The 26,443-nt window shown below is 39.1% G+C and overlaps 1 protein-coding gene and 1 long non-coding RNA gene across 12 annotated transcripts in view; one reads left to right on the plus strand and one right to left on the minus strand.

The window, feature by feature from the left end:
* DACT1 (dishevelled binding antagonist of beta catenin 1) overlaps nt 1-26,443 on the minus strand; it is a 337,604-nt gene that overhangs the window by 226,280 nt on the left and 84,881 nt on the right. For all 10 annotated transcript variants that reach the window (XR_013160191.1, XR_013160190.1, XR_013160189.1 and 7 more), the window contains exon 5: nt 15,167-15,583. The gene's annotated coding sequence lies outside the window, so the exon portion shown is untranslated. The remainder of the gene's footprint in view (nt 1-15,166; nt 15,584-26,443) is intronic.
* LOC143651756 (uncharacterized) overlaps nt 19,816-26,443 on the plus strand; it is an 85,730-nt gene continuing 79,102 nt past the window's right edge. For both annotated transcript variants that reach the window (XR_013160197.1, XR_013160198.1), the window contains exons 1-2: nt 19,816-19,927; nt 23,469-23,556. This is a non-coding gene — a long non-coding RNA (uncharacterized LOC143651756). The remainder of the gene's footprint in view (nt 19,928-23,468; nt 23,557-26,443) is intronic.

Consider the following 26,443-nt stretch of genomic DNA (forward strand, 5'->3'; position numbering starts at 1 on the left):
TTTCAAAAGCAGACCCTGTTGGAAAGTCACCAATTGGCCACAGACAAAAATATCTGCAAGGGTTTGATTTTTCTCACTCCAGCTGGGAGTTTTATTGTTTTTCTTTGCACATTTTCTGAGTGTAGTTCTACTAAGATAAAATCCCAAATTCTATTCCTGGCTTATCTGAGGGAAAAAAAAAAAAGGCTCCTCTCATCTTCAGAGGTATTTTGACTTTCCAGAAGGTAAAAAAAAAAGACAAGAAAATATCAAGATATTTAAATCCCATGTATATATAGTGAATCCTTTTTTAATGATACCAGTGAACAGCAGCTAACAAAAAGTATCCTATGAGAGGAAGTTTATTAGGAGTAAAATTTTTTAAATGGGCACATAAAACTCTAAATATACCATATGGAAAAACTTCCTGACAAGGCATCTATGAGACGCTTACTCTCAATATGAGCATGAGTCCACTCGATCACCAGGCACGTTACTGATTTCATGCCGCTGCTACCTTTTCCCTTAACTCACAACCAGTCATAATACACTTCATTTGTCAAGGCTTTAAAAATATATTTATCTTTTGAAATGAAAGCCCACACAGGCAGGTACACCCAAAATACAAAGTTCTGTACGTTGTCAAAAGAACAGTGACATCTTTATTGCCATAGCTTTGATGTTTAATAACTTACGATCCCTCTGCATTCGCAGATCCACATACATTACAAAAATTCCAAGAAACCTCATTGTAAAGACTCTATTTCTGCTTAATTCCCACCACAAAATAGAGCAGCACTTTGTAGTACTATAGCGCTTTTCGTGCAAGAATGGGAAAATTCTTTTATGATTCCTTTGTTTTCCTCCAGATACCCCTGGGGGAAGATCAATGATATATTCATTTTATTGAACCTCTAGTCCAATAAAGTCAAGTCAGGGGAAGGAAGTGAAACTATGAGTTCCTTGAGGTTACGTCCTACTTTCTTGAGACACTATTTTTTTTAAATGTTGATTGACTGAAAATATAAAGTTCTAACTCTCTCTACCTTGATATTATTAGTGAAATATTTTTTATCTCACATTACTATCCCTTCAACCAAATACCTGGGAGGTGTTTTTCCTTAATATATGAAGCATTCTGAAAAAGAAAGGTAAAGAACAGAAAAAGGAAGGGAAGAGAAAGTACAGGGAAAAACAAGGTACAAGAGGAACTCTTTTACTTTTTTAGCAGCCATTCAGCATATGGGACACATTTTGGTCATTGCTAATCCTTGAAACTATCAAGCTCACCTTCATTGTGACTTAGAGAAAGATTTGTATGCCTAGGAACTGATCCTTTTCCATTTAGCTTCTCTTTTTGTGAGCTTGCCAAACAATTATTCCATAAATTGCCAAGCAAAATAATTTTATAGCCCACCAAGAAGAGATTAAAGAGGGAATGAAAGAAAACAAATAAAATGTGTGTGTAAAGAAAAATATATCAAATATACATCATATACTTCTGTTCTTTTCTGGAAAAAATTCACAAAAAGCAGGTATTTCTGATGATAAATCATCTTGTGTCCCCAATATAAATATTCATTTATCAAGATGGATATGTTTGGTGATCATAATAATAAAATACAAAAAATATATATCCCTAAGTTACATTTGCTTATCAATAAATAACTCACATATCTCCACATCATTCTTACTGTATTTTCTTTCATCTGCTACAAGAAGGGTCAGAAGAGGGCATCCAGGCCAATCTCAAGCAGGATGATGAAAAAGGCAAGTGAAAATCTGTAAGATCTGAGTCTACAGATTCATTGGGCATCATAGAGTAATTCATCGCATTCCTGTGACCTCAATTTCATCTTCTAGAAAACGAGGACTATAAAACACACAAAATTTCCTTGATTCAAAGCCAGAATAAGTTGAACTTAATAAACTGTAGTGGGGAAGTCAGTTGGGACAGATAGAACGCGAGAGAGAAAAACCAGCAGTATGGACCATACGCATGCTGCCAGGAGAAAGCTGGTGGTCTGCAGGCCACATTTTGAGAAACATTGACAACAGTGACTATTTATTCAGCTTATACTTATTTTTGGCATTGCTTCCTTAAAAACAAAACTTTGTCAATAAAGATGTTCCCCACATTAAGAAAGCAAGGAAATGTCCCCAAGCCTCTTCTGAAAACATCAAATAAATATACTTAATGTTCTCTACCATGCAGTTTTTTCACCCTTACATTCAACAGATATAAGCACTAGTGACATGCCAGGCACTGTGTTAGGTAATGGGGATATAAAGGTGAAAAGACAGATAACTGTCCCTGCCTTTTAGGGGCCTACAGTTTAATGTGAAGAGATAAGCTAGTAAACAAGTAATTACAACATAATGGGATAAATAGGATGTATTTAAGTAGCGTCTCATTCAACGTCCATATACCAACTGCTTAAGGAAGACAAAAACAGAGTTGAGCAAGGGTTCCATCTGCTTTGGGGTGGTAGGAAATCAAGAAGATACTGCTATCCTTGCTGTAACCATGACTCGCTGTCCTAATGGAAATCAAGAAAAAATAGTCCACTCAGACCCTGATCGCTCAGTTTAGTAATGTCAATCCAAAAGCCATGAAACAGGGCAAACTGCCACGGGGCCAAGTAAAAATGAAGAGAATATCTGAGCGTCTTCTGCACTAGATCTCAGAGTCATAGGAATCATCTTCTCTGTGCAGCTACTTTTCTCTTGTAACAGGTCTTTGTCACAGCTGCTCTTGGAGCCTGACACCTACCAAGGATAAGGTGTTTCAAGGCTGAGTAGTAGGGGACAGACATTCTTTTAATAGAATAACAAGGATAAACTATCAGAAAACTAATATTTGCAATCCAGTTATTTAAATCCCCCACCCTCAGGCTGTCTTCAGAGGGAATTCTCCCACCTCTCCTCTGCATTCAGGACCCAAAGGTCCCAAACCTCACTACTCCTCCCAACCCCAGTCAGAACAAAGAATGACAGACAACACTTTCCTGAGGCTACACAAAAAATTAGACAGGAAGGGAGTGAGAAGAAAGGCAGAATCAAGGAGCAGAGCACTGAGGAGATATAAGAAAAAGAAAAAGACAGAGAGACCCAGAGGCATAGATACAATTGAAGGATAGGTTCAACAGAATTGAGACGCCACCCCCAATTTCCACCACCCTAAAGACTTGGAAGCCGATATAGCAACAAATCATAAACAATGGATTAAAAGTATTTCTAGATTCCATGTGTGTGCTGACTAGTTAACAGTGGAAGCTTTTTTTTTTTTACAATCGTATCTCTACCTTCCAGAACAAGTAACATTTAACAGATATTTTAACACTGAGATCTAACAACCTTTGGCCTTTTCTTCAATTCAAGGAAATGATGAAATAACATACTTCTCAGCATGTTCTTTTCCAGTATTCACCATATGATGTGTTCAGGATACTTCCAAGTCTACAATCCTCAAATAAGAAAATCCTGAGCCTCATCTGAGAAGTATTAAAACTTTATCAAACAAAGAAAAAAAACAACTTCATCAAACATTGCTCCTGGGGGCTTTCAAAGTAAACCCAGTCTTAGAAGAGAGTCATCAGGGCATTGTTAGGCATGCTTCATGATCACTAAGCTATTGTTCTCAATCTGGACTACGAAATGAACCCTCAATAACCAGGTTGCCACCTTAGGAAATTCATTTCTCTTGGTTTCACCATCAAATTCTAAAGTCAAGTTCTACCCCTATATGCAATTATAATGTGTGAAAATGTCTATACCCAATTTCCATGGGAACCCCTAGTAAAGCAGATTACATCAAGGTTTGTCCATAATCCTTGCAAATATAAAGAGGAAGCCAATATTTTCCCCGGTGCTCACTGCGGTGAATGGCTTTGGTAGGAATGTCCATTCTCCTTCCCTTCCCCACCCAGTACTTCCTTTACATTGCATTTGAATAGAGGCAAAGACCCAGAGATACTTGTCTTCTACCATTTAATATGGAAATCATCACTTTCCTTGCCTTACTTACTTCCCCTTCTGCTTTCTCCATTTTTTTATCCTTTTTCCTTCCAGGCATACAATTCTATGGGAAATATAAGATCTGTTCAATCTTTAGCATTGAGGGAAAAACCTTGGTCATTAACTTTCACACCTCTCTTTGACAAAAATTACCTAGATTCTCCACCTTTATCCAAACACCAGGTATCTGCCAATCATCTACAGTAGGGCAAAGGCAAAATATAGAGATATAAAAGGTGCTGTGGAGCAGAAGAGAATAATTGAGGAATCTATTGGGATTCTTTTGGTTACAAGTGACAGAAAACTCAACCCCAGCTGAGAAAAGGGGTATTTTATGGCTCATAAAACTGAAGTGTACAGGTTGAATCTTGCTTGTGGCATAGATTTAGTCAATCACAAGCAATGTCACTAGGATCCTCCTTCTAGCTTTTCCTCTGGACAAGTTCTAATCTATGACTCCACAAAGTGGTTCCTGGCCACTTCAGGTACATATCTTCACAACTCCCAGTCCAACAAAAAGAAAATCTGCTTTCCAACAGCTCAAACAGCAGTATAAGAATTGAATTTTGTTTGAATTTGATTGGTCAGCTTTCAATCATTTGTTCATATCCAAACAATGACTGTGACCAAAGGAATGGACTGCATAGTCTAGCATAGCTTAGGTCACATCGTCCACTCCTTCAGGAGTGGTAAAGTCAGCTTCACATGAAACATATAGACTGAACATGGGGAAAGGGTATTATCAAACTAAAATTGTTTCCCCAAGAAATGTGTGGAGGTACGGAATGGCAAAGAAGAAAATAAACAAAAAGCTGTCCCAACCCTGAAGGGATGATTAAGAAACATTCCACAAAGAAAATTGAAAGAGAGCTTAGAACTAAGTAGGGAAGGATGAATAGGAGTTTGGTAGGTCAAAGAAGGCCAGGATGAGGGTAGACAGGCCATTCAAAGCTGTAAAAATGCCATGCATGAATGCAGTGGCCAGGAAATGCATGTAAACTCTGCATGAATGGAGTATAGTGTGCCTGTGTGAAGTTGTGATAATTGAGGCTTTTCAGGTAAGCAACTGTGTTGGGCTTTATAGGCCATAAACAGGAATTTAGATTTTATCCTGCATGAACAGATAAGAAGCACTGAGCTAAATACATTAAACAAAAATTTGATCTCTTGAGCAGTATGGAAGGTTTGTTGGATGGGTAAGCCCATGGGCTCTAAGAGTAAAGTAGAATCTCGGTTTTAAAGTCATATATAACCTGAACTGAGGTTATGACCATGGGATTCTAGAGGTTCTAAAAAATTTTTTTTTTTAATCTAGGAAGTAAAATCGATAGGCTTAGAGTGGTGCGACACTGGCAGAGTTCTCGCTTGCCATGCGGGAGACCGAGGTTCGATTCCTGGTGCCTGCCCATTGGAAAAAAAAAGTGATAGGCTTAGTAACTGACTGGATATCACCAAGGAGAAAGAGATTTCCCGTTCAAGTTTCTGACTTGGAGAATTATATAAAATGGAATGCAGATTCATTAAAATACTGAATCTATGAAAACTGGCTGTTATATCATTATTAAGTCTCAGATCTAACTTCCTAACTCAGGTTTTTAATAAGAACATGAGTCAATGACTTTAGTTACCTTTTAATATTTATAGAAGATTTTATGTGATTTTAATTTGCTAACCATTCCAATCACAAGCATGTCTCGCCTGCATGCGTGTGTGCGCATGCACACATACACAAATTGCACCCGTTCTGCTTGGGTTATTTATGATGCAGCTGTTTTAGCAGTCAAGGTCCTCATGTTTCTCTATCACAAAACACAAAACAGGCAATTCTTCTCCACCATATTGTTTTCATTTTATTTTCTAGCTCAACAAAGTGACATGCTGAGGAAAAGACCTTATCATCTATTCTAGACCATAAATAACATAGTGGAGGTCATTCTTGAAGCAATGAAACTCTCATGGTGACATTTTATCTCTGAAAAAAAGAATTTTTAGTGGAAACACGGTCCATCTAAAACAACCCTGTACTTATTTATGTGTTTTTGTGTTTGTGAAACATATCCTTGCAGGATATCCTCTTTAAGCTTTGCAGCTGTTGATAATGGGTCCCTGCCCAAGTGTGGATTTATTTTACAAGCACATTTATCATCTATCAAACATATTGGCCAGCAAAGGTTTTGTATATTCCATGGCTTGTAACATTCTTGCTTCTAATTATTCTGAAACCACTGGAACACACTGATATTGTTCTTGTTCTTCGGTCAAGAAAGAACTGAAAGGCTGACTTTGTCTGGGAGGTGATAGGATTACACTGCATTTATGCTGAATCCACAGTGTGTAGGGAGCATGAAGTTGTATTCTAGATGAATCAGCTGATTCTTTGTGATTTACAAGCCAGTGGAGGCATTAGTTAATGAAACTGTAAGAAAAAAGCTCAGTTGACCAATACTCGATAGCAAAAAAAGAGAAACAAAGGAGATAAATGAAACTACGAGACAGATACAGCATCTTCCAGAGATAGTATTCCACTCACTCACTTACTCCAGCACTAAAATTAGAAACTGTTTCTAGGGAGATAGGCAGTTGCGTGCCTGGAGTTCTAAGTCAATGAGACAGCTTGCCAGAGTGCTACATGAATCCCTTTCTATAAGATATCCCACCAGGAGAGATGGGGGAATGGCTCTCTACTGTCAGACTCTGTTCTCAACAGCATCTTTCAAAACCTAAGGGCCCTGGTGAAATCAGACTAATTTGAGCCACTTAACCAATCCAAACTGAACGTAACTTATATTGGCTCAAAACATCATGCCAAATGATTGCAGAATCATTAAATTCATATTTCTTTTAGTTTCCAGTTAGAAGTTGAAACCTAAAATTGTGGAATTGCAACCCATACCAAACTCTGAAATCTGTTCTACAACTAATTGTTGTACTGTGCTTTGAAATTTATTGCTTTTTTGTGTATATATTATTTATCACAAAAAGAAAAAAAAAGTCGATTGTAATGATGAAAAATATTTATTCCTTCTAGCCTCCTATATTCTGGACCAGCTAGAAAGAAAAATCTGGATAGCCCATGACAAACTCTGGGATCTGTCCTGTAACTACTTGTTGAAGAATGCTCTGAAAATTATTGCTTTTTCTTTGCTTTGCTTTGTATATATGTTATATGATACAATTAAAAAAAAATTTTTTTTAAATCATGCCCAGAGTCAAATCAGAACCAACATGGGCTACAAGTGTGTGGGAAATGCTATTAGGCTAATACTGCTGGTGTTCATTCCTTAGCTAATGGCTCATTCCAGCTGGACAGGAAATTGTGGGTTGGAACTTTGCTTTTGACTTTTTCTCTTCTGGAAGCATAGAAAGCTCTCCACTTCTTCCAGAATTGATTAATAGTGTTCAAGCTCCCTATTAAGAGTTCTTTTTTGTTTCACTGATTCTTTCTACCCAATTTCAAGACTCATTATGTTTGCCTATCACTCCTTAACTCGCTTTCCTTTCTTCTTCTTTGCATTCTTTCTCTATTTGTGTCTTTTACCAGTTCTATATTTTTTTCTTCTCTATACTAACATTCTTTCTAAGACTTTCTTTAATTTGGGTATCAGTTTTTACTCCCAGAAAGCTACATCAACCTGGAAAATTACCAGCCACAAGGTAAGCAAGATGGGAAAAGTTGTCACATAAAGTTCCTTAAAGTCTGGCCCAGATATTGCCAGGAAATTGTATTGCTATAAACTGCACAGCTGCACAGTTTTTAAAAACCGTTATCAGAATCATTCTTTCAGGTTCATATATTTTCAACACTTTAGTCAGAAAGGTGTGCCAAATTGAAACCTCTCTTCTTCCAAAAGTGCTACTGCAATGACAGATCCCCAGTAAACTGTCTCTGTATGATCTAAGATGCCCCACCAGGTCTCTCAACAACCCTCTTCCAAGTCCAAAACTTCCCACATTATGGTCCATAGTTTATAAGATAAGCAGGAAAGTTTCTCCAGAAGTTCAGTGGCAAACTCTTCTATTTCCTCTCAACTATGAGGAACTGTAATAATTTAATCAAATTAAATAGTTGACATTTTGGACACACAAAAAAGGTGAATTGCAAGATAGGTATCTTTTAAATGCTTGGAAGAGGTACTTACAGGGAGGGGTGGCTCTTTTTCTTAATAAATGACAGAAATCCAATTTGAATCGGCAGAGTTGAGGGGGGAATATATTAGTTTGCAAAAACCAAGCAAGTATCAAAGGACCAAACTGAGGGAAAGGCAAAGCTGTAACTTTGCTTAGGAGCAGGTGGTACAAGAAACACAAATCCTGGTTCTCTTATTCTGCTTTTCTCTACATAACAGCTCCCGCTCTCACTACAGAGCAGTTGTCTTCACACTACAGGAAACAAAGACTTCAAGAGCTCTCCTGCACTTTACAACCCTTTATTCATACCTCCAGGGAGGGGAACTGACCCCCCTTTTCATTCCAGTTTGAAAAATTCCCAGGAAAGGACTAAGCGAGTGCCAACCTTGAGCTAGTCAGCTGTGGCAATGAGGATCACAGTGCATGTGCAAGAGAGATCACGGCAGCCTTCACTGGAACCACATGGTGAGAATAAGGGAAAAGTTCGCTAAAGTTTAGTGTGGGGGGGGAGGGGATTATTCTGAGACAAAAAAAAGATGCTTTGGAAAAGCAGAACACTGAGAGAATGGGATTGTGGGAAGAGTAGGAAGCTTCAGGAATCAGTCCCTCCACCAGAACGACTATTAAAAAGGCAGGAACTGTTTGGGACCCTGGCATACAGTAGAACACTTTACAGCCTCCAGGGAAGAGCGGGAAGAAAGAGCTGGAAAATTATGATAAATTGCTGTTTCTACACAGTCTCCATTCTAGCAGCAGGCAGCAGTGGGGTACAGCTCCTGATACAGCTTCCTAGTGCCAGAAAGGGACATAAAAATTCACTTCCTAAAAATTTGGAATAGGCCTGGGCAAATCACTCTTTACTACTTCTGATTGGCTGCTTGGGTTAGCTGGAAGCCCAGCTTTGAAGTGGCTATTGTTCCAACCTGCCCCAGACAAAGGTGATGGAGGAGGCTTAAAGAAGGTACACTACCTCAGAGCTGTGGAAGTCAGGTGAAGGGCAGCATTTTCTGGTCAAGGGCTGAGTCAAGAAAGCACAACTTTGGGGAACCATGGAAGTAGCTTATGGTACCCTTCTTGATCCCTCCTTCACCTTATCCACAGGGCATTATGGAGCTGGAAGCTGCACCCTTCATGGGTCCCTGGCCTGGTCCCAGCTGGGAAATACTGACTTGAGAAACTCTTCTCCAGCATGGAATTCTTCCCCACACAGAATTTGCCCTACTGCCCAAAGCAGTGCAAGAAACAATTGAAGTGGATGGCCTGGGGCAAGGGCTTACCTACTTTAAGGAAAAAGTTCTGCCTCCTAGAAAGTAGAGGGGATATTCAAACTCCTACAAACAGGGAAACTCCTAAGACTGCTACCAAGCATAAGCCCAGACAAGAAGCAGCCTAAAAAGACAGAGGACCCTGAACATCACATTTGCCTCGGGTGGACTTTCCTGATAGGAGGGCTGATATTCAAGAAAATCTCTGTCATATCATCAGTTGGTTACAGACTCAAGAAACAGAAAACTCAGGGAATAAATCCCAGAGTTATCATTTTTAAATATAAAAATTCCAGTGTGTCCCAAATCAATAGGCCAAGCTCTTGATCTTGAGGCTTGCTCTTGTGAGGTTTATTTATACAGCAGAGAACCTAAACCTACCTACAGTTAAGCTTAAGAGTTACTTCCAGAGGACCTCTTTTGTTGCTCAGTTGTGGCCTCCCTCTCTCTAAGCCCAACCCTGCAAGTACATTTACCCTCCTCTCTACATAGGGCTTGACACACAGGAGTGAAAGTCTCCCTGGCAAAGTGGGATGTGAAACCCAGGGATGGATCTGACCATGGAATCATGATACCTTCCTGACAAAAAGGGGGGAAAGAAATGTAACAAAATAAGGTATCAGTGACTGAGCGTTTCAAATGGAGTCTAGAAGCTATTCTGGAGGCTACTTTGACATAAGCTTCAACTAGATATTGCTATTTACCATAGTTTGCTGAACCCCAATGAGGGCCATTCCTGTCAACCCTAAAGAACACCTAGAGCTAGCTCTATATGAGATTCCACTAAAGTTTCATTCACTGTGATTACTTTCTGGAGACCTACAACCTCCAAATGGGTTCTGAGGCCAGGTAAGGCCTGAAGCCCAGAGGGCCAGCCTCTCCAAAAACATCAGGTAGTTCCATCTCTCTATCCCATATTGTCGACAGCCCTTTCCAACACGAAAAGATTAGAATGGGCATGGACCAGATGCCTCTAGAGATAGGGAAAAGAATCGATGGAGAAGGAAATATGGCAGAGAAGATAGGATTTAACAATTGAGTGTGAATGCTGAATCATTGTATCACTATTTCTCTTGGTCTCCAGTGCCTTGGAGTACCTAGAAGGAAAAACTTAAAATTGTGGAACTGTAACCCATACCAAACTCTGGAATCTGTTCTATATTTACTTATTACAGTGTGCTTTGAAATTTATTTATTTTTGTATATATGTTATATTTCACAATTTTAAAATGTTTAAAAAGTCCAGTGTGCAACAAAACATTACAGGACAAAGGAACAGGAAGTGATGTCCCATCCAAAGGAAGAGACTAAAACTCCAGAACATATCAATGAAGAAAACCAGACTGTAGACATACCAGAAAAGGCCTAAAAAAATAACCCTCAATATGCTCTAGGAGATGAAGTAAATACAGAGAAAGAACTAATGGATATCAGGAAAACAATCAATAAACAATATGAGAAATTCAGTAAAGGGCTAGAATTTTATTTAGAGTAAGCAGATAGAAAATTTATTGATAGCATGTATGAGAGAACACGCAGACATTCTTGCAAAGATGGATGAGAAAGGCGAGAGACAATAGACAATGTGCAGCCATTTTATATATTAGTTATTATTATTATATATATCATATATAATATAATTATATATATTATATTATTATTATACATGCTTTTATATATTAGTTTTACTTATTCCCCTCTCCCTTCCTTCTTGTTCAGGGCTCTTGCTTCGACCCTCCATTCTCTCCAAGAACCCAGTCAGGGTTCCTCACCTCGCTTCTGCAGGGCTGGCTTTCATCTCTTGGCTTCCCTTGGCTCTCGCCAGGTTCTGGCTTGCTTAACATCTCACAGCAACATCTGCTGGGCTCCAAGCATCTCTAAGCATCCATGTCTCTATTCTCCAGCTGTCTGCACCTGTGTCAGCTCTGCTGTGAAGTTTCTGTCGACTCTAAGGCTTCTGTCATTTCTGACTCTCTCCAAGATATTTCTGCTTTGAAAGGATTCCAATAAGCTAATCAAAACCTACCTGGAGTCACATCTCCATCTAATCAAAGGCCACACTCACAATTGAGTGTGTCACATCTCCATGGGGGTAATCTAATCAAATTTCCATTCTATAGTGCTGAATAAGGATTAAAAGAAATCGCTACTCCCACAAGATCGGATCAGGATTAAAGTGTGGCTTTTCTGTGGTATATAATACTTTCAAACTGGCACATTTCATCCTCTGGCCCCCAAAAAGACATGTTTTTCTTATATACAAAGTACATTCACTCCATCACAATATCACAAAAGCCTTAAACCATTTCAGTAGCAATACAAAGTCAAAACCAGTACAAAATCTCATCAAAGTATATTACAGGCATGGTCTGTTCTAATGTAAAAAGGTTCTTCTGGCTCACGGACCTGTAAAACTCAGAACAAGTTGTCTGCTGCCAATATACAAAGGAATGACAGTCATAGGATACATGTTTCCCTTTCCATAGGGAGAAATCAAAAGGTAAACAGGGGTCACTGGACCCACACAGTTCTGAAAACCTGCTGGGAAAACTTCATTAAATTTCAAAGTCTGAGAGTCATTTATCTTCGGGGCCTTTTCCCAATGGCCTATGCAGAGGCTTTGCTCTCTCCAAACTGTGGCGTGGAGCTTGCAACCTTGGGGGACATTGAGGAGACCACCTTTTTCTCAGCTCTACCCTCTCCAAGTGCTGGGGCTGCACCCAGGCTCTCTACCAACTCTGGGGCACACACTCAACCCTTCCAGAACAATGGGGTGGCAGCCAGGCTCCCCCCAACCCCTGGTTTATGCACCCCACCCTCTCCAAGGTCTTAGGTAGCACAACTCTTCCTGAACAGCGAGGTGGAAGGCCCACCCTCTGCCTTTGGGGCAAACTCATCCTCTCTAAGTACTCAGGAGGGTCCACTCTCCTGGCTGGATGTCTTCTTGACTTCAGACCTTAGCTTCCATGGTTCTGCCTTTGAAGTTATTTTTCCTCCAATGTGTCCCCTTTCTGCCCCTCAGTCCAGACTGGCGGTAGTTCCATTTATACAGATCTCACAGCACTCTTCTTGGTTTTCTATGCAGTATGCTCGGATCATGCCCATTAGACAAAAGGACTTTCAACAAATCCTTCCTGAGTAACTAGATCTCCAATCCTCACTTGTCCTGTAATGGCTGACCACTTCCATGTTTTGTTAAATCCTCACATGGTGCCCTATTCAGTGAGGTCTCACTGAATTTTCCAGACTACCAACTTCTGTTTTCTTTGTATCCAAGGGTTCAATTCTCAACTTCTCTCTTTCCTCTCACATTTTACTATAAGCTGCAAGGAGAAGCCAAACTGTCTTTACCACATTTACTTTGGACATCTCCTCAGCTAAGTATCGTGGGTTGTCACCTTTAAATCCTAATTTCCATCAAATAACGGTAATCAATTTGGCCAAATTATTTGTCATTTTAAAACAAGGGTCACCTTCCTTCCAGTTTGCAATGACACATTCCTCATTTCTGTCTAAAGCCTTGGCATAGGTATCTCTACAGTGCACATTTCTCCCAACAGTCTCTTCAAAGCAATTCAGGCATTCTCTATCAAAACGATTACAATTAAGTTTCCAACCTACAGTGCTGAATAAGGATTAAAAGAAATGGCTGCTTCCACAAGATTGGATCAGGATTAAAGCACGGCTTTTCTGGGGTACATAATACTTTCAAACTGGCACAGAAGGGAATGACCATCCTTCAGGTCTAAGAGTGAGCCTTAGCTGAGTGGCTCATTTCTGCTCAATTGGAAGATAATAGGGTACATGTGTCAACTTAAGAGGTGTGGGAATGAGGCTTAGAAGGGGCTTGATTGATTGGGCTGCAGCTTTGGCTGCTGTGTTGGCCTGGTTATTTTGTTAGTATTATTTTTTGATGGCCAAGGCAGTGAATTACAGCTATATCTGTCAGCAAGAGCATGCATTTAAGAGATTATTTCTTGGTGGTGTTTAATTGGAAGAAAGTCTTGCTTTTTCTACACTTCTGTGTGAGCATGCAGGACTAGGAAGGTCATAGCCTTTGCTTTTTCCTAGTTCTAGAGCTCAGGAGAGGGCGATTAGTTCTGCTTCTTGAGTTAAAGTTCCTGGGAGCAGGGCTTTGGCTTCACTCTAGTTTGGCTGACTATCACATACTTTGCTTTTCAGTTAATGAAGCTACTTTTAGAAATAAGAAATTTTGACAAACTACAGCAGAAGTTTTGTCCTGATTTACATTTACACATTTACTAGGGTTATGTTAATTAACAGGTAAAACATAATGTATATACCTGCCTTGTTTTCTTTTAAAGTCCTTCTTGTCCTTTCTGACCTGTAGCTGACCTCCTGTACTTTTAGAGAAGCCTTTAGAGTAAAGTAATGTAACTGAAAAGTAAATTTGATTGTTCCCATGATCTGTAACTTTTAACATTATACAGATTAGTATTAGGATATAACATTGTTAAGATTTTAGGAATTTTAAATATATGAATAACATTTCATGCATGCAAATTTAGCTAACAGAAGGACAGAAAACTTCTTTTAATTATTGTAATACTTCTTAAACACTTTTATGTAATATGCTAAACTATTTTAGCACCTCACTTTTAAAAGGTGAAGGAGCAGTTTTTTATAACAGTTTTCATTTAAGAATGATAATACTTGTCTTCCTGAAATAAAGGATGATGATAAGGTCAACATAAACATTAACAAGGATATTATTCTGATGTGATATAAAAGTGCTATCTTTTAGACAGAGTACTCAGATGGTTAAGAAAAACTTTTTTTATACCTTTTTATAAGAACAATTTAACAGAGAGTAGCATTGACTAGGACAGATGGAATTCATTTTAATAACTCTCTATAACTTCTTATAGTCAGCAGTGACTACAAATAAACCTTACTTCCTCAAACTCTCCACAATTTTCCACATCCATCTAGGCCTTGCAGTCAGCAATGAATTACAAAATTCACTTTTTCAAACCTTCTATAATTTTCTATAGTCATCTATAGCTTGTAGTTAGTAATGACTATAAAATTCACTTTTTTAACTTTCTGCAACTTCCCATATCTATACAGTTAGCAATGACTACAACAAACAAAATTCACTTTTATATTAGGAATATGTTAGCTCACAAAGTTAACACATTGCAAGACTGTACTTTGAGGCAGTTAGAGGTCAGTAAGGTCTGTCACTAAGGCATTTTTAAAGGTATGGGGATTATTTTGAAACCCTTGGGGCAGCACTCTTTAAGTGAGTAGGGTGGGAATCTTATTTTTCAATCCCTGCCATTCAAAGGCAGATAGATATTGAGAGTCAGAGTGAAGAGGGATACAAAAAAATGCATTTTTAAGGTTTAGGATTGAAAACTTGCATTCAGTCAGGGGTTACTCATGGGTTAGCCCTGGGATGTCTTCATCCCAGACAGGTTTATTTGCTCAAGGATTTTCTTTGGGATGCTGAGAGGCCTCAATCCAGTAGGGGTTCAGGGCAAACACTAGCCTGGTTTATTATTCTTAAGGTGGCCCCCAGGGAGTGAAAAAGATGCCTCCCTAGAAGGGGGGTGGGCATTCAGGAACAAGGAGAAATTGATGGGATACCAGAATATCCCTGAGCCTACAAAGGACAGGGGTAGTTAAGATTTTAGTTTTGGCTTTACTGTCAACTTCCATAACTAGGCAAGTCCGAATGGGGTAGACTTAGAGTGGCAGTTCAGAAGAGAGTAAGTGGCTCTATTATTTAATTAATAAATCAATAAATTTACCTGTCATGTTGAGTATCACCTGAGGCTCCTCTAAGTTGGTCAGATGTGAAGTCAGCAGAGCCATACACAGCTTCAAACACCTCAGTCTTCACTTGTCATGAGCAGGGTTTGAGTGGCTGTCTCACCTCCCCTTCGGGAGACAGTGCAGTCTGTAGCCCAGTGGCCAGGCTAATTGCACTTGGGGCAAGGCCCCAGTGGGTCCTGAGGCTGAGGGCTGTCTCAAAATTTCTGACACACTCTTCGCCAGAGATCTTCTGACTTACAGTTCAAGCAAGACGCTTTGAGGCTTGGAGCCACAATTTGGGTGCCCTTGAGAAGACGGGGCAGTCCATAGTGGCTGCAGTAAGCTGGGCCTGTTATCTGGTCTTCTGGTCACCTCTCTTTGCCTTCTCCTCCTCCTCAGCCTTGTCTTGATTGCTAAAGACAGAAAAGGCACTCTTAATTAGTCAGTGGAAGTTTGTGGGCCCATCGAGAGGTTTTCCAACTTTCTCTGAATGTCAGGGGCAGACTGGTTGATGAAATTGTTGCCCAACAAAATCTGACTTTTCCAGGATTCTGGGCTTACACAAGATACCTTTTTAGGCTTCCACTAAGTTTCCCTGGAACAAAGTTAGGTTTTCCTCTTTCCCCTGAATAACCTTCCTTAGTTTATTATAATTAACCAGCTTGGTGGTACATTTTCTAATGCCTTTTAAAATACAAGTATTTTCTTCTCTAATGGAAACTGAGATATGACCATAGCACAAGGGACAAGTCCCTCTCAGGTCTCTTGTCTTGTTAGAGAGCTATAAACATCTATGCAAAGGGAATTTCTGACTATTTTCTTTTACAGACTGGAAGATGCTATTGTAATTGAGAGTCTCATTGAGGGCTATCGCCGCCCCATTTTTTGCTTATATTGACTTGACATTTTCCATTTTCTGTGGAAAAGGAAAATGAGGAGCTTACAGACACAGGCCATAGACTCTAACCCCACCCTTGCCCAGAAGAATTCCAGGACAACACTCTGAAGAAGTCAGGAACTCAAACACTGTACTTTCCTGAGAGATGTCTGGACCTACACTTCCAGGGCATTTCCAAACACAGGTCAGGGACTCGAACCCTTCCTGCCTCTCTGCTGGTGCAATGCTTTGGGACTATAGGGAGGGAAGTTGTTTGGTGTTTCCAGGATGTTTTTTCCTGGAGATGTTTAGACCTATGTTCCCAAGGTAGGAGCGTTCACTCCACCTTAGAGAAGTCTAGGGCAATCATTCCGGGAATACCTTTGTTCTCTTAATTTCTTGTTTTCTGAGGGCTAAAAAATGAGCATGTTTATAACAGAAACTTTACATTTAGCCACAATGGCTCTCAACAGAGACTAAGTGATCAAGGTCTACAGAGGAGATACTCTTATTGGAAAGTACCTAATTCCCATGGGCATAAACCAAAGGTGACTCCCTAGAATATTGAATGCTTTGTTTTGTGCTTAATCTTTAGCCCAGAATCCTGTGTTACAAAAGACGGCATGTTTCAAAAGTATAGAAAGCCCAACAGAGGAGAAAGGAGAGTCTCATGGTGGTAAGGGAGAGGGTGTCTGCCAAAGAGGTGCAATGAGAAACAAATTCAGCAAGAGGAAGGGTCTGAGTCCTCAGAGCAGCGAAAAAGAAATAGTGCGGGGAAGTCTCAGAGAGCCAAGGCAAAAACAAAAGATGTTATTTGGCTTCTCCTCTGTGTTAGTTTTCTAGCTGCTGGAATACAATACACCAGAACTGGAACAGCTTCTAAAAAGATGAAGTTAATAAATAACAAGTTCACAGTTCTAAGGAAGTGAAAGTGTCCAAATTAAGGCACCAAGAGGTTATCTTCACTCAAGAAAGGCTGATGGGTCAGGAACACCTGTCAGCTGGGTAGTCACATGGCTGACATCTGCTGGTCCCTTGCTCTTGGGCTCCATTGCTTTCAGCCTTTGTTCCTATGGGAACCCCTCACTTTGCCTCTCCAGGGCTGGCTTTCATCTCTTGGCTTCCCTTGGCTCTCTCCTGGTTCTGGCTTGCTTAACATCTCATGGCAACATCTGCTGGGCTCCAAGCATCTCCAGACATCTGTGTCTCTGTTCTCCATGTGCCTGCATCTGTGTCAGCTCTGCTCTGAAGTTTCTGCTGTCTCTGTCATTTCTGTCACTTCTAACTCTCTTCAAAATGTTTCCTCTTTTATAGGATTCCAGGAAACTAATCAAAACCCCCCTGGAATGGGTGGAGTCAATCTCCATCTCATCAAAAGTCACACCCAGAATTGGGTGTGTCACATCGCTTTTGAGATAATCTTATCAAGTTTCTAACCTACAGTACTGAATCAGGATTAAAAGAAATGTCTACTCTCACAAGATTGGATCTGGATTAAAACTGACACACACTCCCATAGATCAGAGACCCTAGATTCCTAGAGACACAGAGGCCAAGCAAGTGGAGAAGTCTAAGAGAGCTGAGGAGAGAGTGAGAAACACAGGGACTTAAGCAAAGCATGAAGGAAAAAGTGAAAGCACATAGCCAAGCTTCCCAGTTAATAGCCATAATGTAACAGTCCAGATGGTCAGAGAGAAATTTCTCCTGGCTAGCTCACCAAAATATGCTGCCAGATAGTTTCCAGGTTCTTGGCCATGCCATGAGAAAGAATTCAAGGACACAGCTAAGGTAAGCAGATAGAAAATGTATTGAGAACACATGTGGAAGGACATGCAGGCACTCTTGCAAAGACAGAGATGAAAAAGGTGAGAGGCCAAGATAGAAATTTTTTTAAAGTAACTGTGTTAGTTTGTTGAACTGTTGGAATCCAATATAACAGAAACAGAACAGTTTTTAAGAAGGGAATTTAATAAGTTACAACTTTACAGTTCTAAGACTATAAAAATGTCCAAACTAAGGCATCCAAGGAAAGATACCTTGGCTCAAGAAAGGCTGATGGGTTCGGAACACCTCTGTCATCTGTGAAGACACGTGACTGGCATCTGCTGGTCCCTTGCTACTGGGCTCTATTGCTTTTAGCCTTTGTTCCTGGGCTGGCTTTCATCATTTGGTTTCCCTTGGCTCTCTCCAGTTCTGGATTGCTTAACATCTCATGGCAATATCTGCTAAACTCCAAGCATCTCCAAACATTCATCTCTCTGTTCTCTAAGAGTTGGCATCTGTGTCAACTCTGCTCGGAAGTTTCTGTCAGCTGTATCATTTCTGGCTCTCTCCAAAATGTTTCCTCTTTGAAATGACTCCAGTAAACTAATAAAGACCCACCAGGAGTGGTGGAGTCATAACTCCATCTAATCAAAAGGCCACACCCACAATTGGATACATCACATCCCCATGGTAATAATCTAAAAAAAAGTTTCTGCCCCACGGTATTGAATCAAGATTAAAAGAAATGATTGCCCTCACAGGATTGATTCAGGATTAAAACATGGCTTTTCTTGGGTACGTAACAAATTGTAAGACCTGGGAAGAAAATTCTGCACAGAAACAAACAGAACAGATCAAAATTCTCAGAGAAGGAACAGAGGAAAGGAAGCTTTCTCCTGTAGAGAAAAAAAGGAAACAGAAGGTGCAATCTTAAAAATCGTACCACATATCTGGGGCAAACATAAGATGAATAAGAGCGGAGAAAATCTGAACAATTAAACATGAACTATCCTAAGGTCTAGAACAAGTTGGACCAAGCACCAAATAAAAGCTTTAAAACAAAGCCAATCAACAATAAAAACGCTAGGCAAGAAGGAGAAACTGACCTTCAGAATTTACTCAAGATAATTATATACCAGACATCAGCAAAAAAAGTTAAAGCTACACTAAAACACAAGAAGATATGGCTCAGTCAAGGGAACAAATTAAAATTTCAGAGGAGCCACAGGATTTGGAATAACTACTCAAAGACGTTCAAATAAATCTCATAAATCAATTTGAGGAAATAAAGGAAAATATGGACAAAGAGCTAAAGGAAATTAAAAATACAATTTGTGAGAATAAAGAAAAATTTGAAAATATAAAAAGAAGTATAACAAAAATTATATGGATGAAAGACACAATAGCAGATGCTAAAAATATACCAGAGGCATACAACAGCAGATTTGAACAGGCAGAAGAAAGAGTCAGTGAACTACAAGACAAGACAATCAAAATCATACAAGCAGAAGAACAAAGAACAAAAAGAGAAAAGAATAGAAAAATTTGAGCAGCATCTCCATGATTTCAATGACATAAAGAACCACACAAACACATGTGTCATTGATGTCCCAGAAAGAGAAGGGAAGGGGGAAAAGGGAGAAAGAATATTTTAGGAAGTAATAGCCAAAAATTTCCCAACTCTCATGAAAGATATCAATACACATGTCCAATAAGTGCAACACATGCTGAACAGAATAAATCCTAATAGACCTATGCTGAGACACACTCTAATCAGAATGTCAAATGCCAAAAGATGAAGAGAGAATTCTGAAAGCAGCGAGAGAAAAGCTATTCATCACATACAAGGTGTGCCAGTTTGAAACTGTTGTGTACCCCAGAAAAGCCATGTTCTTTAATCCTGATTCAATATTGTTGGGTAGGATCTTTCTAATTAAGTTGTTTCCATGGAGATGTGACCCACCCAATTGTGGACGGAACCTTCTGATTAGGTAGTTTCCATGAAGGGCTTAGCCTAATGAGTTGGTTGTAGAGGTGGTTAAATTTAACTGCTGTCAAGACAGTACAGGATCCAGAATGGGAAAAGTGTAAGGAAATGGATCTCCACCCATTCAAGGTGGGTCACTTATTGGGGTCCTTTAAGGGGGAAACATTTTGAAAAAAAGCTTCAGAGATGACACAGACAAGAGATGTTTGGAGATGCAAAAAGAAAATAATCCTAGAGGAGTCTTTGAAATGAGAGGCCAGGAGAGAAAGCTAGCAGACATCACTATGTGCCTTCCCAGCTGACAGGGAAACCCCTAATAATCATCAGCCCTTTCTTGAGTCAAGGTATCTTTCTCTGGATGCCTTAGTTTGGACAATTTTACTATCTTAGAACTGTAAGCTTGTAACATAATAAATTCCTTTATAAAAGCCAAGCCAAGGGTGGTGAGACAGTGGCTCAGTAGCAGAATTCTCACTTGACATGCTGGAGACCCAGGTTCAATTCCTGGTGCCTGGCCATGCCCCCCCCCCCAAAAAAAGCCAACCCATTTCTGGTATATTGCATTTCTGGCAGCATTAACAAACTAATACACAAGGGTTTCTCAATAAGGCTAACTGCCAATTTCTCATCAAAAACCATTGGGGTGAGATTTATTTATAATATATTTCACGTACTGAAAGAGAAAAACTACCAGTCAAAAATTCTGTCCATCAAAACTGTCCTTCAAAAATGAGGGAGAATTTACAGATATTCACAGATAAACAGAAACAGAGAGTTTGTCAATAAAAGACCTGACCTACTACAAGAATTACTAATGGGAGTTTTAGAGGTTGAAAAGAAAAGACAGCAGAGAGCAGCTGGGAGTATTATTAAAAAAAAAAAATGAAGACACAGAGAATGTATATGCTACTGAGGCAGAGTTGATATCTCTTCAAATTAGTAGGCTATAGATGCAGCTTGTATAATATAAACCCAAAGGTAATCACAAAGAAAGTATTTAAGAAAATACAAAAGCAGAAACGAGAAAGGAGTTAATCAGATGCATGACAAAAGAGCAACTATAAGGAAGCTACAAAAAAGGAAAATGAAGGCCCCCAAAAATATGACATAAAAATGAAAGGACAGAATGACTGAAGTATTGCTTTACAATAATTACATTGAATGTTAATGGATTAAACTTCCAATTTAAAAAACACAGATTGGCAGGATGGATGAAAAAGCATGATCCCTCTATATGTTGTTGGCAAGAAAATCACCTTAGATCCAAAGACACAGTTAGATTGGAAGTGAAAGGATAGTTTGCCAGTTTGAAGCAATGTACCCCAGAAAAACCATGTCCTTTTTCCTAATCCAATCTTGTGTTGGCTATCATGTTTCTCTTAATCCTGATTCAGGATTGTGGGGTGAAAACTTTGATTGGATTGTTTCCATGGAGATGTAACAACCCAATTGTGGGTATGGCCTTTTGACTAGATGGAGATATGACACCATCCATTCAAGGTGGGTCTTTATTAGCAAACAGAGTTGCTTCAGAGCTGACAGAGACACAGATATTTGGAGACAGGTGGAGTGCCAACAGAGAGAGCAAATGCCTAGACACAGATATTTAGAGATGCAGAGCCAAGCAGACATCACCATGTGCCTTCTGAAGGCACAAAAACTCAAAGTTGTGTCCTGGAGGAGCTAAGTGAAAACCCACAGATGGTTAGGAAACCACTGGCATCAGAAGCTGGAAGCAATGGAACTGAGAACAAGGACGAGCAGACAAAAGCCACATGCCTTCCCACGTGAGAGACATTAGCTTTCTTGAGTCAACTTATCTTTCTCTGCATGCCTTATTTTGAACATTTTTATGGCCTTAGAACTGTCAACTTGTAATATAATAAATCCCCTTTTTAAAAGCCATTCCATTTCTGGTATGTTGCATTCTGACAACATTTAGCAAACTAATACAAATGGAAAGGACATTCCACGCAAATAGTAACCACAAAAGTGCCGGGGTAGCTATGCTAATATCCAACAAAGTCAACTTCAAGCCAAAAGCTATTACAAGAAAAAAAGGATACTTTATATTAATAAAAGGAGCAATCCAACAAGAAGATATAACAGTCATAAATACTTATGTGTCTAACCATGGTGCCCCAGAATACATGAAGCACTGGCAAAACTGAAGGGAGAAATAGGCACCTCCACAATAATAGTTGGAGACTTTAATACACACTCACATCAATAGATAGAGAAGATCAATTAGGAAACAAAGAACATGGATAATATGATAAATGTACAAGATCTAAAAGACGTATATAGAACATTGTATTCCCAAACGACAGGATGTCTATTCTTCTCAAGAGCGCATTGGTCATTCTTCAGGATAGACCACATATTGGGTCACAAAACAAGTCTCAATAAGTTTAATGAGATTGAAATTCTACAAAGTATCTTCTCTGACCATAATGGAATAAAACTGGAAAGCAATAACAGGCAGAGAACTGGAAAATCCACAAATAAATACATATATGTTAAATAGCACATTCTTAAACAATCAGTGGGTCAAAGAATTTTCCCTATTTGCAGATAACATGATCCTAAATATGGAAAATCCTGAAGAATCTACAGCAAAGCTCCTAGGGCTAATAAATGAATTCAGTAAAGTGGCAGGGCACAAAATCAATACCTCAAAATCAGTAGTATTTCTGTACATTAGCAATGAACAATTGGAAGAAGAAATCAAGAAAAAAATTCCATTTACAGTAGAAATTAAATGAATAAAATATCTAGAAATTTAACCAAGGATATAAATTTATTTAAAATCATCTTTCCTAAATATCTTTAGACACCCTCAACCAAGCAAAATTACAAAATATTATGCCAGGGTGAACTCAATCACCTCTAAAATCACATAGTGAAACCTTAAGAAGGAGCACCTCCCTCTCTAAGATGACCTCAAAATACTGGACAAATGTCTTTATTAAAAGGGAAGGTGCACTACAACATGTCAAAACACTTTAAAACCCTGCTTACCTAACTACCTTGCTGTTATTGGAATTAAAAATGAAATCATTCACATAATTCTAGAAAACTTTTTTTAGTAGTTAATTTGTCAGGCTGTTATGACAAACATTATACAACAGGTTGGCTTAAACAATAGAAATTTATTGACTCATGGCATTGGAGGCTAAAGGCTGCCTCCTATGATAAGTAGATCCAGTACTGGCTTGCCACAATTCTTGGGATTCCTTGGCTTTCCCATCATGTGGCAATGTTTTCTCCTTTCTCTTCCAGGTTCTCACTAACTTCCTGCTTCCGACCCTCCCTGTGGCTTCCTCTCCTACTATATCTTAATTTCTTCTGCTTATAAAGGACTCCAGTAATCCAGATTAAGGCTCACCCTCATTCAGCTAAGACATGCATTACCTCAAAATCACATCTCCAAGAAGCCCTATTGACAGTGGGTTCATACCCACAAGGACACAGACTAAGAACGTGTCTAAACTGGGGTACATAATTCAGCCTACCACGGCAGTATAACATCATGTAAGACTAGGCACTACTGAAAGGGTAAAATTGAGAATGTTTATAAGAGAACTTTATACAAATATGAGAATTTTGTATTTTTATTGTTTTATTGAGAAACTGTTTCCTCTTCTTATTCTGGGTTGTTGTCTTTTAGAGTACTGTGCCAAAGCTGTTTTAGGAAGTCCTGCCTGACTTGCAGGAGTTAACAGGGAAGCTGACATTAAGCTCCATTCTGAAGCAGGGTGAGTAAGATGTTTGTCAGGTTTACTTCTATGAGGAATTATGCTTGAGGTTATCATGCAGTTAAATAAACTTTTTTTCTTATGGAATACACAGAAAGGGATCCAGAGCACTGGAAGGGCCCTGTTTTTCATTGAACAAAGTGATTTTGTTCTGAGGTTAAGTCCGTATGACCCAAAGTACAGGCTGGTATGCTAAGAGTCATGCATTGATTTAAACAATAATAAATTGTGGTCCAGAATGCAGGGGAAAATCTCTTTCATGGGCATTGAGAGCCATACAATTTCACTGCTGTGATTTCAAAATAAACCTTGTGCTTGTTAAGTTTTGGATTTGCAGCAAATACTAGGAACTTTTAAAAATGGATACTTAATCCAGGCCAGTAAGTTATGATGCTTATAAAACAACTCTTATAACTCCAAATGGTTAGGTAAATAAGTAGAACATAAATCATTATAAGTAGCCAATAAAATTCAGAACTTAACAGTCAAATAATAAGTTTTTAAATCATAAAATATGGCAAGCGCAAGATGGTGACTTAAGTCTATGTTACCCATGACCCAAGGGCCTTTCAGCAAGATGATTTAGGAAACGGTTCATTGTCACAAAACTCACAGGACCCAAGAAGGCAGGTGGGTTTTTAAAAGCTAAAAAATTCAAATAACAGTATGTGGCACATGGAAGCTATTCAGTAATTAGTTGCATATAGAGTGGCTACACTGATAAAATGGTGAGAACATCATTATCATTAACTTCTACCAATAAGAAGGGTACCATTTACTTCTATATGCCAGTTTACCACACAGGGTTAAGGGGGGACCAAGCTAGCTAAGTATGCCGCAGCCCTTACCTTCTGGGAGCCACCAATAGCATACATGGGACCTCATTAGTTCACTGACTTCTTATTACTAATCCCCATTACACCATGTGATGGAGCCTTGGGAGTTATGACCAATCTGACCTCCTCAATGGGCTCCTCTCAAACGCTGTGACCTAATGAGCCTACTAAGTCCCCAGCACGCCAAGATCTCTCCATCAAGGCTTTAGCGATGTCTGATAGTTCCATCAGTAGAGACACTGTCAAGTGAGGTTTGAGATACCCAGGGGATGATGCCCTCAGAGGATGACTCCCCCAGAGAAGGTCAACTGTAAGTCTCAGTTGACCTTCTCTGTTCATCCTAGAAGAGCCCTTTAAGCCCTCCTGACTAAATGATAATAGCAACAGCAACACACTAGCAATAAAAATAATTCCTTACATTTCTCTAGAGCTTTACATTTGAACAGTGTGGTACTGTTAGAACAATGGCCTGAGAGAAAACTAAAAACTCAACCATTTTCTCATCTCCAAATCCAGTGTAATACATTTCTATATCAATTTCATGATATAAGCCTTTGTGTACTTATTTCCTAAAATATGCAAATATGCTTTACATTGTTGATCAGTAGCAATCTGACTCAATATTCTCAGAAACATTCTTTGAGGGTGCTGGGTCTTTGCTTCTAGAAAGCCTCTCCCTGACCAGTCACAATCCACACATCGTTCATGATCCAGTCTAATGTCCCCTTCTCTCTGACACCTTCCTTGCCTCCTACTGGCTTGACATGACTTCTCCCTCTGTGATCCTATGATAGTTCGTGCCTCACTGCCCTTAGCACATTCTGCCATATTGATAATTAGCTGGGATGTCTGTCTCCCCAGTTAGATTCTGAGATTCAGAAGGGAATGAGTTTGGAGCTTAGTCACCTTTATATCATCAACTCGGCACAGTAGATAAATGTTGGCTGAATTAATTCCAAAATAAGCATTTTTCCCGATTCAATTTTTGTGTGGAGACACAGCCCCACATAAAATACGAACTGAATCACTGTAGATGTTTTTTTAGAAAAGGAAATTTGTCAACTCTTATAACCAAGAAGTAACCAGGGTTTGGAGATGACTTCAACCAATCTGTTTTCAACACTATCCCTCATCTTTGCCTTCAGCCAGTGCTTCCAATTCTTTAGCTCTTCTAGGATACTGCTGCACAAATTGGCATGCTTCTTGTCAGCTTTTCTGTCTGCTCACATTGGATTTCAGCATTCTCCATTCCACTCTGTTAAGTCAGTTTCTGCTCATTCATCTGCTTCCATCTTCCAAATTTTATATACATTTCTCATTGGGTGGTGTTGCCTCATATTGCAATCTTTGCTCGTTAGGTTTATCCCTTTTTAATTCCTAATATCCTTCTCATTTGCATGACATTTCAGAAGAAATAGGATATAATCACATGTATAAATTCTATGTTTAACCATACTTCCCTGAATTATTTTAAAATGCAAAACGTTTTGTTAGCATTAAGTTTTACATATATAATTAATACAAATGCCTTAGAGAAAATATTCTAATGTAATTTTCTATAACCCACCCTTGCTGTCAGAATCATAAAAGAAAACAGAATGAAATCTTTCTTAAAAAAATCATAGAGGCAAGATGGGGGAAATTGAAAAAACTTATCTTATTCTGCAATGTAGTCCTAAATTCACTCTCACTTCATCTTTATGAATACAGTGTTTTGCACAGAACCTATTTCTGAAGTGATAGGTTATTAAGTATATACTGTTTATAACTTTTGCTTGCTATAAAATTTGGCTACCCTTATCAGAATAGCATCTACTACTCACCTTAAACAAGAAATCTAAATTAAACTCAGAATCATTATAATAAAATATTACAGTACAAATAGGGGCCCATGAAGTAAACACCAAAGAAAACCCAAAATGAATTACAGAAAGAGAGATACACAAGAAATCTAGAAACCCCAGAGCTAGTCCTTTTTGTTCTTGACTAGCTGTGTCAATTTTTTTTTCCTACATGGGCAGGCACCAGGAATTGAACCTGGGTCTCCAGCA

The sequence above is a fragment of the Tamandua tetradactyla genome, chromosome 12, assembly GCF_023851605.1.
Source record: "Tamandua tetradactyla isolate mTamTet1 chromosome 12, mTamTet1.pri, whole genome shotgun sequence".
Lineage (NCBI taxonomy): Eukaryota > Metazoa > Chordata > Mammalia > Pilosa > Myrmecophagidae > Tamandua > Tamandua tetradactyla.